Source organism: Mchenga conophoros, linkage group LG23, assembly GCF_057382185.1.
Source record: "Mchenga conophoros isolate Kocher_MC1m ecotype Shallow Benthic linkage group LG23, M_conophoros_male_GT1.1, whole genome shotgun sequence".
Taxonomy (NCBI): Eukaryota; Metazoa; Chordata; class Actinopteri; order Cichliformes; family Cichlidae; genus Mchenga; species Mchenga conophoros.
The window spans coordinates 51,976,916-51,992,017 of record NC_140547.1 but is presented as its reverse complement, the minus strand read 5'-3'; the positions used below and the strand labels follow the sequence as shown (position 1 = coordinate 51,992,017).

General features: G+C 40.7%; 1 pseudogene; it reads left to right on the top strand.

The window, feature by feature from the left end:
* The first annotated feature begins 6,707 nt into the window (after positions 1-6,707).
* Positions 6,708-6,826, top strand: LOC146548333 (5S ribosomal RNA; annotated as a pseudogene).
* Positions 6,827-15,102: the final 8,276 nt, after the last annotated feature.

The window sequence follows — 15,102 nt, the reverse complement described above, 5'->3', positions numbered from 1 at the left end:
CAAACAGTAGTAAACCGCGTGTGCTTGGCAGAGCAGCTACCAGGGACCCTACTAACACTGGGGAACTAAACAGGGTGCTCTGACAAAGTGTGAATGAGACTGAGACAATATATACAGAGGAGGGTGATTAGAGGAAGTGGAGACACATGGGGAAAAACACACAGCTGAACTGAATCCAACTAATGAGAAGAGGAAGCAAACCTCAAGACAACAAATCAGGAATACAATATCCCAAATAAAACAGAAAAAGTAAATGCGGACAGAGGGACTATATGAATCAATAAACTATACACAGACCAAAGGTCAACAAACTGAGACAAAGGCTGAATAAACACAGAGAAGAGACAAAAATTGATTGGACAGGTGAAAGGACTTGAAACTATTAAATAAACATTTTAAGAACTATGCATGTGCATGTTCACGTGAAAATAGACAAGCTCCTTTCAATTACTAATCAAGTTCATTTTACGCATCATTTGACTCCTTGCAAATGATATGTTCTTGTTTAACATCACTTGTTCTAAATCCTATGTATTTGCAAACAACAAATGATGGCACTGAGGGAGTGGTTAAGGTGTGCTTGATTGGCTTTTATCAATCAACTTATTTCAGTTGTAGGAATCTAAAAGAAATTAAAATTTGATGAATTTTCAGCCCTTTCAAAACCATTTTATTTCATATGTTACACAGACTGAGATTTAATGATCTTCTAGCATTGACATTTTCTTTAATTCTCCCCACAATACAGTTCAATTCAATTCAATTCAATTTTATTTATATAGCGCCAAATCACAACATAAGTCGCCTCAAGGCGCTTCATAGATACAGAGAAAAACCCAACAATCATATGACCCCCTATGAGCAAGCACTTTGGCAACAGTGGGAAGTAAAAACTCCCTTTTAACAGGAAGAAACCTCCGGCAGAACCAGGCTCAGGGAGGGGCGGGGCCATCTGCTGTGATTGGTTGGGGTGAGAGAAGGAAGACAGGATAAAAGACATGCTGTGGAAGAGAGACAGAGGTTAATAACAGATATGATTCAATGCAGAGAGGTCTGTTAATACATAGTGAGCGAGAAAGGTGACTGGAAAGGAAAAACTCAATGCATCATGGGAATCCCCTGGCAGCCTACATCTATTGCAGCATAACTAAGGGAGGATTCAGGGTCACCTGGTCCAGCCCTAACTATATGCTTTAGAAAAAAGGAAGTTTGAATCTTAAAAGTAGAGATAGTGTCTGTCTCCTGAATCCAAGCTGGTTCCACAGAAGAGGGGCCTGAAAACTGAAGGCTCTCCCTCCCATTCTACTTTTAAATACTCTAGGAACAACAAGTAGGCCTGCAGAGCGAGAGCGAAGTGCTCTAATAGGGTGATATGGTACTACAAGGTCATTAAGATAAGATGGGGCCTGATTATTTAAGACCTTGTATGTGAGGAGCAGGATTTTGAATTCAATTCTGGATTTAACAGGAAGCCAATGAAGGGAAGCCAAAACAGGAGAAATATGCTCTCTCTTTCTAGTCCCTGTCAGGACTCTTGCTGCAGCATTTTGGATTAGCTGAAGGCTTTTCAGGGAGTTTTTTTGGACATCCTGATAATAATGAATTACAGTCGTCCAGCCTGGAAGTAATAAATGCATGAACTAGTTTTTCAGCGTCACTCTGAGACAGGATATTTCTAACTTTAGAGATGTTGCACAAATGGAAGAACGCAGTCTTACATATTTGTTTAATATGTGCGTTGAAGGACATGTCCTGGTCAAAAATGACTCCAAGGTTCCTCACAGCGTTACTGGAGGCCAAGGTAATGCCATCCAGAGTAAGAATCTGCTTAGATACCATATTTCTAAGCTTTTCAGGGCCGAGTACAATAACCTCAGTTTGATCTGAATTAAGAAGCAGAAAGTTAGCGGCCATCCAGGTCTTTATGTCTTTAAGACATTCCTGCAGCTTAACTCATTGGTGTGTGTTATCTGGCTTCATGGACAGATAGAGCTGGGTGTCATCTGCATAGCAGTGTAAATGTATGCTATGTCTTCTAATGATACTGCCTAAGGGAAGCATGTATAATGTAAACAGAATTGGTCCTAGCACTGAACCCTGTGGAACTCCATAATTAACCTCAGTGTGTGAAGAGGACTCTCCATTTACATGCACAAACTGGAGTCTATTAGATAGATATGATACAAACCACTGCAGTGCAGTACCTGTAATACCTACAACATGTTCTAATCACTCTAATAGGATATTATGGTCGACAGTATTGAACGCTGCACTGAGGTCTAGCAGGACAAGCACAGAGATGAGTCCACTGTCAGAGGCCATAAGAAGATCATACAGGAATCCCATGCATTGGCCTACAATGGCAAAATGGTGGAATCTGCTGGAATATAGTAAAAATGTCAAATGTCACTACTTTTCTTAAAAATGAAATGCTGACATGCTGACTTTTGGAGTGATGAGCCTACTCCTGAAGACCTTCTATGACTCTGTGTTACCGTGTGGTCTGCTGGGGTGTCAACATCTCTGCCGGGGGCAGGAAGAGACTGAACAGGCTGATCAGAAGGGCCAGCTCTGTTCTAGGATGCCCTCTGGACCCAGTGGAGGTGGTGAGTGACAGGAGAATGGTGGCTAAGCTTTCATCCCTGTTGGACAACATCTCCCACCCCACGCAGGAGACTCTGACAGCACTGAGCAGCTCCTTCAGTGGCTGCGGCACCCATGGTGTGGGACGGAGAGATTTCGCAGGTCTTTCCTCCCCACTGCTGTCAGACTCCACAACAAAGACTCCAACTGATCAAACACACACATCCACACATGTGCAATAAGACTAAGTGCAATAATCCTTTCTGACAAAGTTGTATTTTTACTCTGTTGTATATAGAATTTGCATTCTATTTTTATCCTGTTGTATATTTTATTCTATTTAATTCTACTGTATATAGTATTTTATTTTATTCTATTGTGTACAGTTGTGTACAGTATATTATTCGTATTGTATTCTAATTTTTGCTGTATAACTTTTGCACTGTCCACTTCCTGCTGTGACAAAACAAATTTCCCACTTGTGGGACTAATAAAGGTTATCTTATCGTATCTTATTACAGAATGTATGGTTTTATACTGCAATTGAAGAGAGATTAAAAAATACGGTTTCAGTGGAATTGGAAAAAGGCATTTTTGTCCACAAAGGTGTCGAGAGGGAGCATCTGGCATATGTAAATAATAATAATGCGGTCGAATCAGTTTTGTTGCTGATCTTTGATGTCCAATACTCTAATGACCACGAATGTTGCATCCCCAAACTATTTATTATATGGAAAATATTTAGTTTATATATTTACAACTTTTATTAGATAAAGTCTTTTTAGTAGACTGTTTTCTATCAGTCTAACGCTGAACTTTAGTAGCAAATGTCAGTAATAAAACCACTTATTCATTACAGAACAGTATTTTAGTGACAAAGAGCACAGTATCTATTAAGACGATTGTTATTTCAGCGAAATATTTGTTGTTTAAAGACTTCACTGACAGAAATGTCTGTCAAAACAGGCTAATGTCTTGATAAATCAAGCAGATATTTGAAATTTACACAGCAACATTCTCGCCTGAAAATATCTTAAAAGTTTATTTTGTGACCCAGAAAGAATAATATTAAAACTAAATAGCTGCCATTGTTGAAAGCTGGAATTGGCTGGGCCACGGTATGAATTCTGGGATAGGTTGGGCCACGACGGATACACCCGACCCATCTTTCAAATCCGCGGAAATGAATAACGAATTTGTCCGCCGCATTTGGAGAAGCCTTCGAATTGGGACAGCCTCCATTGGCTGGCTGTGACATAATTGGCCTTCCAATGTGGCCTCCAAAGGATAATGTGTATTATCTGTAACATATCAGGCTGATGAAACCGTAACTGATGAACGGTGTTACAGTTGCAGAGAACAGTATAAGTCTGTTGTGGTAAATGTTGTTACAGCATGTATAAATAGCCCGTGTTTGTGGCAGACTGTTGCTTATGGCCATACCACCCTGAACATGTCTGTTCTCAGAAGCTAAGCAGGCTTGGCCAGTACTTGGATAGGAGACTGCCTGGGAATATATTGCTGTAAGCTTTTTCACTTCTGACTGCCTTGCTAAACAATTTAACAAATTATCAAATTAATTCCCATAAACCTGTTTACAACTCCCTACCAACCTAAACATGACTGAACACATCACACAGGGTTGAGCCTCGTTATTACTTTGATGAGAGTACCAGGTGCTGTAAGTTTTTTCACTTCCCTGTACAAACTGCAGAGGGCGCTGATGACACAGGGAAGAATGCATTTATATATGAAGGCAAAATGTGTTTTTTTTTTTAAATCCAGAAACCAATATTATGAACAAAAATAAATCAATTAAGTAAACTGGTTAATTATGAATATAAATAGGGACTGAGCTCAAAAAATGATCTGAGGCAGCAGGAGTTCAGCTGCCCTGCTACTCCTAGTCTTCACTCCATTGACAAAATGATAAATCAGTCTTCCTATAGTGTGTGTGTGTGTGTGTGTGTGTGTGTGTGTGTGTGTGTGTGTGTGAGTAGTAGAGAGAGATATCGACAGAGAGAGAGTGAGTGAGTGTGAGAATGGCTGTGTGTTTGTTACAAACGCACTTGATAATGAGGGTAAGAAGCTGCAGCAATGCCCCCAAGAAGCCTGGAGGCAGACAGAGATGGAAGCAGGACAACTGTGCCATCCACAGTCCACAAGAGTATCAAAGGTCCAAGGCCACACATCCTGGTGACATCTGCGCATCCATCCCAGCAGGAGAAGGAGCGAGGGCCCAGATGGAGTACCCACGGAATCCCAGAGGACCAGAGGCAACAGGTAGTCAACCCTGCTAGGGAGTCAACAGAGGCCTAGAGCCCCATGGTACAAGTCGAGAACAGGCACCCAGGAGCCCCCCTTACAAGGAGGAGGTCCAGACCACCCTGAGCCACCAAGGGAGCGGGCCAATGACAACATCAGGTAGGGGGCAGTAGTGTCCAGCTGTTTTTGAGCTGCTTTTAAGCATGTTTCTAGCAACCGTATGTTTGTTTTGATTAGTGGCCCAGATTTATGGCGCTGCGCTCCCACAATACATTGTGCCATTACGTCAATTCCAAAGCCCTAAGGCAACACACACACACACACACACACACACACACACACACACACACACACACACACACACACACACACACACACACACACACACACACACCATTTTTTCACTCACTGTGACCCACCCACTAGTGACACACAGGAAGACAAGCAGAAAACCAGGATGAATCCATCTCACCACAAACCACCTATAGACCCCTTCCCACGCACGTTGTGAAATAGGGGCATAGAAAGATGCCCTCCCCAACTCAGTGTTAGGGTGCTATGTTGGGTTGGTCCATTGTGAGTGTACTGGATGAGTATGACTGTGTGAAAACGATTATATACAACTTAAAAACTTAAAAATCAAGTAGATAATAATGGAGAAGCAATAGGGAGACAAGAGAAGCTAGTTTACAATCTAACACAGAAACTGACCTTCAGCGACAGAAAACGTTTATGTCAGTGTTACTCTAAATCCTCATCTTTGACTTATTAACACAAAAGGCAACATTTACTTTAAAAACGTTCTTCTTTCATTGTGGAATATGTTCTGAGAATATTCAGCTGGATTTGATTCACACAGCTGAGGTAAAATAAATTAATATAATATAATATAAATCTAATAATATAATATAAATAGCATAAAAACATATTGCTGAGTTACAGTTTAAATTATTTCTCGCCCTGAGGTGTGCTCTCTGTGAGATACTCAAGGATTAACAATGATGTGTTTACCAGAGAATTCTTGATAACCACAACTTAACACCTTATGAGTGCTGCAGAGTGCTGATGCACCTCGTTCCAAAGCTGTGAACAATGGAAACTGTTCTGAGAGCAGAAGAAATCCTTGTATTATTGCAATAATTCTAGATGTTATCACGCTACATAAAAGTGTTATTAAATGTGTTATGTAACACTTTGTTTCTGAACTTGTACATGTCTACCATTTGATACTTCTGACCAAATGGTAAGTAATTAATTTTAAATGTCAGAATTGTTTAAACACTTTGCAGTATTGATTCGACCATGAGCTCCACTCTATAGCAAATTATTCTAGTGTCAAATGTGAAGCCACCTGGCAGACACCCAAAGCTTGTTTAAAACAGTTCACACAAGAGGACAATGATCCCAAACACAGCAGCAAATCTATTACAGAATGGCTGCAAGAAAAGTGTTTCAATAGCCCAGTCAGTCCACACCTCAACCTGACTGAAACGCTGTGATGAGACCTTAAGAGAGCTGTGCATAAACCAGTGCTCACAAACTTCAAGGAACTGACCAAAGTGGTAAAGAAAACTGGAGGAAAATCCTCTATAACAATGTGAGAGACTGATAGTCACATAGAAAACATTCACTTCATGTTTTTGTTGCTACCCACATAGCAAAATTGGTATGGCCCCGATCCCGCCCACACAATGTGCTTACACATGGCCCACATACTGCAAAGAATGACGGCCCTATGGTGGCTCCGATCAGGTTTGCCAGAGGTAATCCAAACATGCGCCAGCACAAGGCCAGTTGCAGACACACTGGTGGTCCCGAGCTCTTCCTCCTGAGCTACAGCCACCCACTGGCACAAATGAGTAAACCACCACACCACCCTGAACACGCCCGATCTCGTCTGATCGCGGAAGCCAAGCTGGGTCGGGCCTGGTCAGTACTTGGATGGGAGACCGCCTGGGAATACCAGGTGCCGTGAGCTTTTGCACTTCAACACACAAATGACAGTTTAAATGTTGAAACGGATGTGAGGCACTCTTTAAGCTCATTTTCCAATAGGATGGTTAGTGAGTCTTGCGCAAAGAGCTCTTCCGCTCATGTAGTAATGTCAAATTCTTCAAGCGTTACATCAATATCACTGTACATGCACAGAGCACCTGTAGATGTTTTTGTGCAAACACTCACAATTGTTTATGACGTGAATATTGCAGCATTAAGTATGCATTATAACTGTGCTGTCATGTGCAGCTATTAAAAAAAAGTAGAAACTAATCAATATCCTTCACTCTAAATTGTTTTTTAAATCCCAATAAATGGGTCAATAAATGGGTTACAGTATCTACATGAACCCCGTTGTCGAGGAAGCCTCTCACTTACGGCTATACCAGCCTGTTCTCATCTGACCCCTGAAGCTAAGCAGGGGCAGGGTAGCACACTGATGCGCATTTATTCAGTGCTCTTCGGGACCGCAGTCGGCAGCCAATAAGAGTTCAAACTGGTTGCACATGGGTGTCAGGCTGACACTGCGCCCGCTGCAAACTACAAGGTTAACAAGTTCCTCTCGACTGAGGCCAGACGGACTAGCCACAGAGATTTTGTACATTTACAGAATAAATAAGTTTGTGTATTTCCTAAATATTTGGTTGTTGTTGTTTTTTTTGTTTTCCACAAAAGCGAAATGCAATGAGGAGCGTTGTCATGAAGCTTTTCCTGAAGCTGCCTCCACTGAGTGAGCAGCGGCGCCCTCTGCAGTTTGTGTGTGGAAGTGCAAAAGCTTACAGCACCTGGTATTCCCAGGCGGTCTCCCATCCAAGTACTGACCAGGCACCACCACATTTGCATCTTTGGTCCAGTTGGCCAATTAGGATCTCTCTCTCTCTCTCTCTCTCTCTCTCTCTCTCTCTCTCTCTCTCTCTCTCTCTCTCTCTCTCTCTCTCTCTCTCTCTCTCTCTCTCTCTCTCTCTCTCTCTATCTATATATATATATATATATATATATATATATATATATATATATATAGCACAAGATCCATAGAGGCTGGGGTCTATCACACCAGGCAAGACCCCAGGTGCAGGCTGTGTAAAGATGCCCCAGAGACAATCCAGCACATAACAGCAGGGTGCAAGATGATAGCAGGCAAGGCATACATGGAACGCCATAACCAAGTGGCCGGCATAGTGTACAGGAACATCTGTGCCGAGTATAACCTGGAAGTCCCGAGGTCAAAATGGGAGATGCCCCCAAGGGTGGTGGAGAATGACCGAGCTAAGATCCTGTGGGACTTCCAGATACAGACGGACAAAATGGTGGTGGCTAACCAACCGGACATAGTGGTGGTAGACAAACAGAAGAAGATGGCCGTAGTGATCGATGTAGCGGTTCCGAATGATAGCAATATCAGGAAGAAGGAACACGAGAAGCTGGAGAAATACCAAGGGCTCAGAGAAGAGCTCGAGAGGATGTGGAGGGTGAAGGTAACGGTGGTCCCCGTGGTAATCGGAGCACTAGGTGCGGTGACTCCCAAGCTAGGCGAGTGGCTCCAGCAGATCCCGGGAACAACATCGGAGATCTCTGTCCAGAAGAGCGCAGTCCTGGGAACAGCTAAGATACTGCGCAGGACCCTCAAGCTCCCAGGCCTCTGGTAGAGGACCCGAGCTTGAAGGATAAACCGCCCGCAGGGGCGTGCTGGGTGTTTTTATATATATATATATATATATATGTATATATATATATATATATATATATATATATATATATATATATATATATATATATATATATATATATATACTGAACAAAAATATAAACGCAACACCTTTGTTACTGCTCCCATTCCCCATGGGATGGACGTAGAGACCTAAAATTCATTCCAGATACACAATATAACCATCCTTCCCAAACAGTGGTCACAAATCAGTCCAAATGTGTGGTAGTGGGCACATCTGCTATATTGAGATAATCCATCCCACCTCACAGGTGTGCCACATCAGGATGCTGATCTGACATCATGAGTAGTGCACAGGTGTACCTCAGACTGCCCACAACAAAAGGCCACCCTGGAATGTGCAGTTTTTTGCGCTATTGGGGGTCTGGGGACCCAGAACCGGTCAGTATCTGGTGTGACCACCATTTGCCTCATGCAGTGCAACACATCGTCGCATGGAGTCTATCAGATTGTCAATTGTGGCCTGTGGAATGTTGGTCCACTCCACTTCAATGGCTGTGCGAGGTTGTTGGATATTCGTGGGAACTGGTACACGCTGTCGTATACGCCGGTCAAGCACATCCCGAACATGCTCAATGGGTGACATGTCCGGTGAGTATGCTGGCCATGCAAGAACTGGGACATTCTCAGCTGCCATCTGCCCTGAACAATGTGAACCATGATTCATCCGTGAAGCGCACACCTCTCCAACGTGCCAGACGCCATCGAATGTGAGCATTTGCCCACACAAGTCTGTTACGGCGACGAGCTGGAGTCAGGTCAAGACCCCGATGAGGACGACGGGCATGCAGTTGAGCGTCCCTGAGGCGGTTTCTGACAGTTTGTGCAGAAATTGTTTGGTTGTGCAAACCAATTGTTCCAGCAGCTGTCTGGGTGGCTGGTCTCAGACGATCTTGGAGGTGAACCTGCTGGATGTGGAGGTCCTGGGCTGGTGTGGTTACACGAGGTCTGCGGTTGTGAGGCCGGTTGGATGTGCTGCCATATTCTCTGAAACGCCTGTGGAGACGGCTTATGGTTGAGAAATGAACATTCAATGCACGGGCGACAGATCTGGTTGACATTCCTGCTGTCAGCATGCCAATTGCACGCTCCCTCATTGCTTGTGGCATCTGTGGCATTTTGCTGTGAGACAAAACTGCACATTCCAGGGTGGCCTTTTGTTGTGGGCAGTCTGAGGTACACCTGTGCACTACTCATGATGTCAGATCAGCATCCTGATGTGGCACACCTGTGAGGTGGGATGGATTATCTCAATATAGCAGATGTGCCCACTACCACACATTTGGACTGATTTGTGACCACTGTTTGGGAGGGATGGTTATATTGTGTATCTGGAATGAATTTTAGGTCTCTACGTCCATCCCATGGGGAATGGGAGCAAAAACAAAAGTGTTGCGTTTATATTTTTGTTCAGTGTAAATTACAAAAAAACACTTTCAAACCTACAACTCAACTCCCTAATATATCAAGGAAAAAGAGGGTGTCTGTCACAGATTTCAACTGTATTTCAATAGCATTTTTCTCTGCCAAGGACTTGCAGGCGGAAATTAACTAATCTTTAAATCTGGGACAAGCCATCATTTACTACTGTGAGGTTAACTTACTGTGTGCACGATCCTTGAAAAAATAAATAACATTTGCTCTGACCTTGAGTGATTCCCCTGGCAGCACCATGTCCTGGATGTCCTTCCTTGTCCTTCCAGCCTGTACAGGAGAGCAGGGTCTGGGGTTTTCTTTCCATTACTTTATATATAGTAATGAAAGGATGACTGGACTCCCCTTAAAAGGAAAAGGCATGTTGGTACAGCCAAACACCATTAAAATCTAAATCTATTTTTTTTTACTTTTGCATTTACCTTTCATTATTTACTTACATGATATGCTGCTGATATTCCAAACAGATGTATGACGTCAACAAAATCTTTCCTGCCTTGTGGTGTTTGGATGAGCTCAGACTGTGATCTGTCTCCCTCTGTTGGTCAATGTAATATCACACAGACCCTAAATTTACAAAACTATGATAATCTAATGTTTATTTTTCTACAGTTTATTACGGCCAAAAGGTGAAAATCAAAGTCAGATTCCTACATGATTCGTGTTACTTGACTACAAAAAGGTCAAATCAGAGCACCTGCTGTGTCTTCCAGTCAATCCAGTGTCAGTGGTTTAGAAATGTTTTGTTGCTGATCTATTTTTAGGTCAGTATGACTGACACACAGTCACAACAAATGGAAAAGAAACTGTCACCTTGATTCTGATAGACTTTATTTGACAGTCATTATAGATGACAAACATTACAGTTCTTGAGATTCTTTCTATTGTGATATGATACAGCAAACTAGTGAAGTTATTAACTGCAACTTCAATATTCAGAGGTGAATTCTTTTACAGAGATGTGCATCAGTGTTACAGTGACAGGGGTCTGCATCATCTAAAAGTTACATTTGTTAAGGTAAACTATGGTATATGTCCCACCCTGAATACGCCTGCCTACACAAGTGAAATTGTGCTAGGCCTGTTTTTTCACTTCTCTTTACAAGCTGCAGAGGTCGCCGCTGCTCAGGAAGCTGCAGGGAAGAATGTAGGCCATATATATAAACAGGTTCTCAAAATCAAAAAAATAAATATATTTTATTCAAATGAACGAAACTCTTTAATTGTGAAAATGAATAGCTGAACCCAAAACAGATGACAAATATAGAAACTGAAACAAACTCTCAAATAAAGTCCAAATACATCAAAATTACACCTAAAAAGGACAAAACTGACAAATAAATGCAAAAACACCGAGTAGGAATTTATTAATTAACCATTCAATTTTGAAAATGTAGAACAAAAATAAACTGCTTCAGTGCAAACATTTCCATCTCGAGACACCTTGTAGTTTTAGGTAATATGATCTTACATTCCGCACAGAAACTGACGTCCAACAGGGATAGAAAAAATTTCTGGTAAATATTTATCAAATTTTTAATCCACTGTTTATATAAAATGTCATTTTTAGTTAAAAATGATTCCTGACACAAAGACTTTGATTTATTCATCAGAAACTTGTTTACGTAAATTAACTCGAGGCCTCTGATCAACATCTGTAAAAATCTTAGAGTGGAAAACACTGCATGAGAATGCAAAATGTCTCATAAGAAGTGTGCTCTCACAGCATCACACTGTGGCTGGACAGAAGGTTTACTTGTGGTGCGTTACGCCAGTTTAGCAAAGACATGTCTAACCACATTCTTCCTTTCATGACCACAAGTAAGCACCTAATGACTCACTGCAGCCGGGTGATGCATCCTTACACAAAACTCTGTACAACTAACACTTTTTAAGAGCGAAATAGATCCTAGTATTGATATGAAAATTTTAGAAGTCATTGCATTGCATTTGATTTAATATGATATAAGGCTTTGTGCCTTTTTAAAATGTTTACCATGTGTTCCTTCTAACCATGATTGCCATCATTCATTTTAAATCTCACACAGGCAGCTCATGTCATTCACGTCTTTACGTGTTTGTTCTGTTCTGACTGAGCCGTTTTGATTTGAGTTAGGATTTTGTGATCGGTGCATGAGAATGACTGCTTGGTTAGCAGGAAGGTTTACGAGAGCTGATCGGAAAAAATAAAAAAAATATACACATTCACGTGTTCCATTTAACACTTTAAAAAAAGTGTTGTGTAGGTGTGAAGACAAATATATTTACCAGCAGGTTTTACATTTCAGAGACCCCAGAGGCAAAACAGACCTGATTCAGAGCAAATAAGAAAACAATGTCAGAAACACTACATGGCAATTAAAGAATATACTGTAATAATATAATAATATGGTGACGGTACATGCAATGACAGAAAATGCTAATCAAATCAGAATGATGGTCACAGGTGATGCATGGTGTGAGAAAATGTGCTGACTCACTCCTAGTTGCTGTATGAGTCTGAGAGATGAAGCAGGGAGCACAGTCTGCTGGTCAAAGACTGCATGTTTGCACTGACACCACACACTATTACACACTATGACTTCATCTGCTAAACTACTTCCACAAAATTTGGGCACTTCCAACAACCCTCAAGTAAGGCCTTACTATGGTAAATATGGGTAAAATTGATCACCACATGCAATAATACAGTAAATTATATTAATTAAATAAAAATGGGGATATAGGAAACAATAAAAGAGAGTGGAAAACCCTTTTTATTTCCAAATATCCTGTAATTTAATGATAAATTCTATTTCATTATGTAGCAGGATTGTCACAGCGTTTATTTCTCTGATTGACGTGTTCCAGTGGACTTCAAAGTCCGGAAAGTCATTCAGTTAGAGAGTGGAGCTAAATTATCATCCACTCCAATTACTTACAATTTGGAATCTGTATAATCAGCTCCTCTTAAATATGATAGAGTGTCCTTTTTGTTTCGAGCATGGAAGTATGCTGTACATACTTGTGTTTACCTGCTCATGATCTGAGTCATACCAGAATCATAGCTTAAAGGCTTTATTCTTGACAAAAAGTGAAGCAATGATGCTAAACAGTCATTCTGTCAAGATCTCTGTTGGTAGCTCATCACAACCTGATGCATCGCTGCAGCCCCTGACATGGGTCAGAAATGCTGAGTTCAACACTCGTGTCGTGCTATTGAGCGCAAGCTCAAATGTGCCTTTCATAAGGTAAATGTAGTTTTTACTGAACAGTTGTGAAGACATGTTTTGATAGCTTAATGAAAATCACGTCTCTCTTTTTCAGAATACAGAAAGCACTTTAAGGAAGAATAGCATGTAGCAAGTACTCATTTTATATTATTTGATCAGTATGTATATTTTTTTGTTCTTTAGCACAATCGCACGAAAAGTATGTGAACCTTTTAACTGGTTACAAGACACACACACACACACACACACACACACACACACACACACACACACACACACACACACACAAGAAGGTTTTTCTGCCTCTTTATTTATCACACAAGCGGATTTCGAATGATCAAAAAACAACATCAGAGAAGCCTTTCAGGTAGCTGCAGACATGCATAGAGAGAACCGATGTCTGGAGACGGTCCTCAGAGAAGTACTCGCTCATTTTGTGCTTTAAAGCAAAATGTGAATGTGGTTTATTTTTCAGAAATATGCAGATAAAACTCAAAAATACTCATTAGCAAATTTCATCACTTGCAAATACATTTTTAACACGTGTAACCCATAAAGGTTACACAAAAAAGTCCAGAAAAATGCATGAATAAACAATGAAACAATCGAAGACAAATAATCAAAATATAGCAATGGCAACATTAAAGGGTTTGTGGCACAGGTAAAATTCTTTGTTCGGTTCCATTCAGATTTATTTAAACAGCGCCAGATCACAACAGCAGTTGTGTCAATGCGCTTTATACTGGGAGGTAAAGATCGTACAGCATTACAAAGAAAACTGAAAAAAGCACAACAATCTTTAATTTTCACTGTCATAATCAAAATTGTCATATATGCCCTGCTCAAGATGTACTGGTAGGCCATTTTCACATTTTACCTTCTTCTTCTTTCCTTTGAGTGCTAGAGACTTGTATTTACAAGGCTTCACACTTTTCATCTTACAGTCAATAACATCAAATTTGTGGGTGATGTATTCATTTTTTTTACCTTTACACAAAGCCTTAACCTTTTCTGCTTTCTGGTTGATAAACGTATTAATTCGCTTGCACTGATTAATGCCATTAACGTTTTTCATCATATCATCACATTTACGAGAGCCGTTTTCTGGAAGGATGTGTTTCTTTTTGAAATCATTGTAAGTTTGCGAGAGCACAGCAGCACAGAGCAGCAGCAACAGCAAACAGGCACTCTGAACCCTCATGATTCTCTGGGGAAGGAAAAGAGAATATTTAAAGGAGTCTCTCCTCTGTACTGTTTTGGTTTCGTTGATGTAATTCAACAATCATATAAAACCTACTTAAAAAGCTTAAGACCAAGATAAAAACCATTTGTAGTAATCTAATCTGGAAAATGAACTTTGTGGTTATTTTTCTAAAAGCTTTTAGATTACAGGTACAATAAAACAATACTCACAGAAAAATATGTGTAAAATAATGAAAATAATACTGCATAGACTTACCCTACTCTTTCGACTGTTAGTGTTACATTAGAAACAACCACAATTTTGTTTGCCACACTTCTCAAAATTATCTTAGTTTTTGCTTTACTGACAGCAGACTCACCTTGACTTGTGAGTTGGTTGCTGGTTTGGGCACAAGGTGGTCGTCTGCAGCACCAGCTGGTAAAGATATCTTCAGTCAGTGAATTTCCCTGAATGTGGTGAATTAATTCTGTGTCAAACTAGACACAAATCAATGGAGACATTTCAGATATTAAGCTTTAGCAAAATCGACCTAATCACAGAAACCACATCATGTTTATCAGATATGCAAATTCACTGAGACTAGAATATGAGGGGTTCCTGTTGTCTTCCTGTCTTTATTGTCTGAGTAGATTCAAACAGATTAAAAGGATTTTTATTTAGCATTTAGAGGATATTATTTCAAA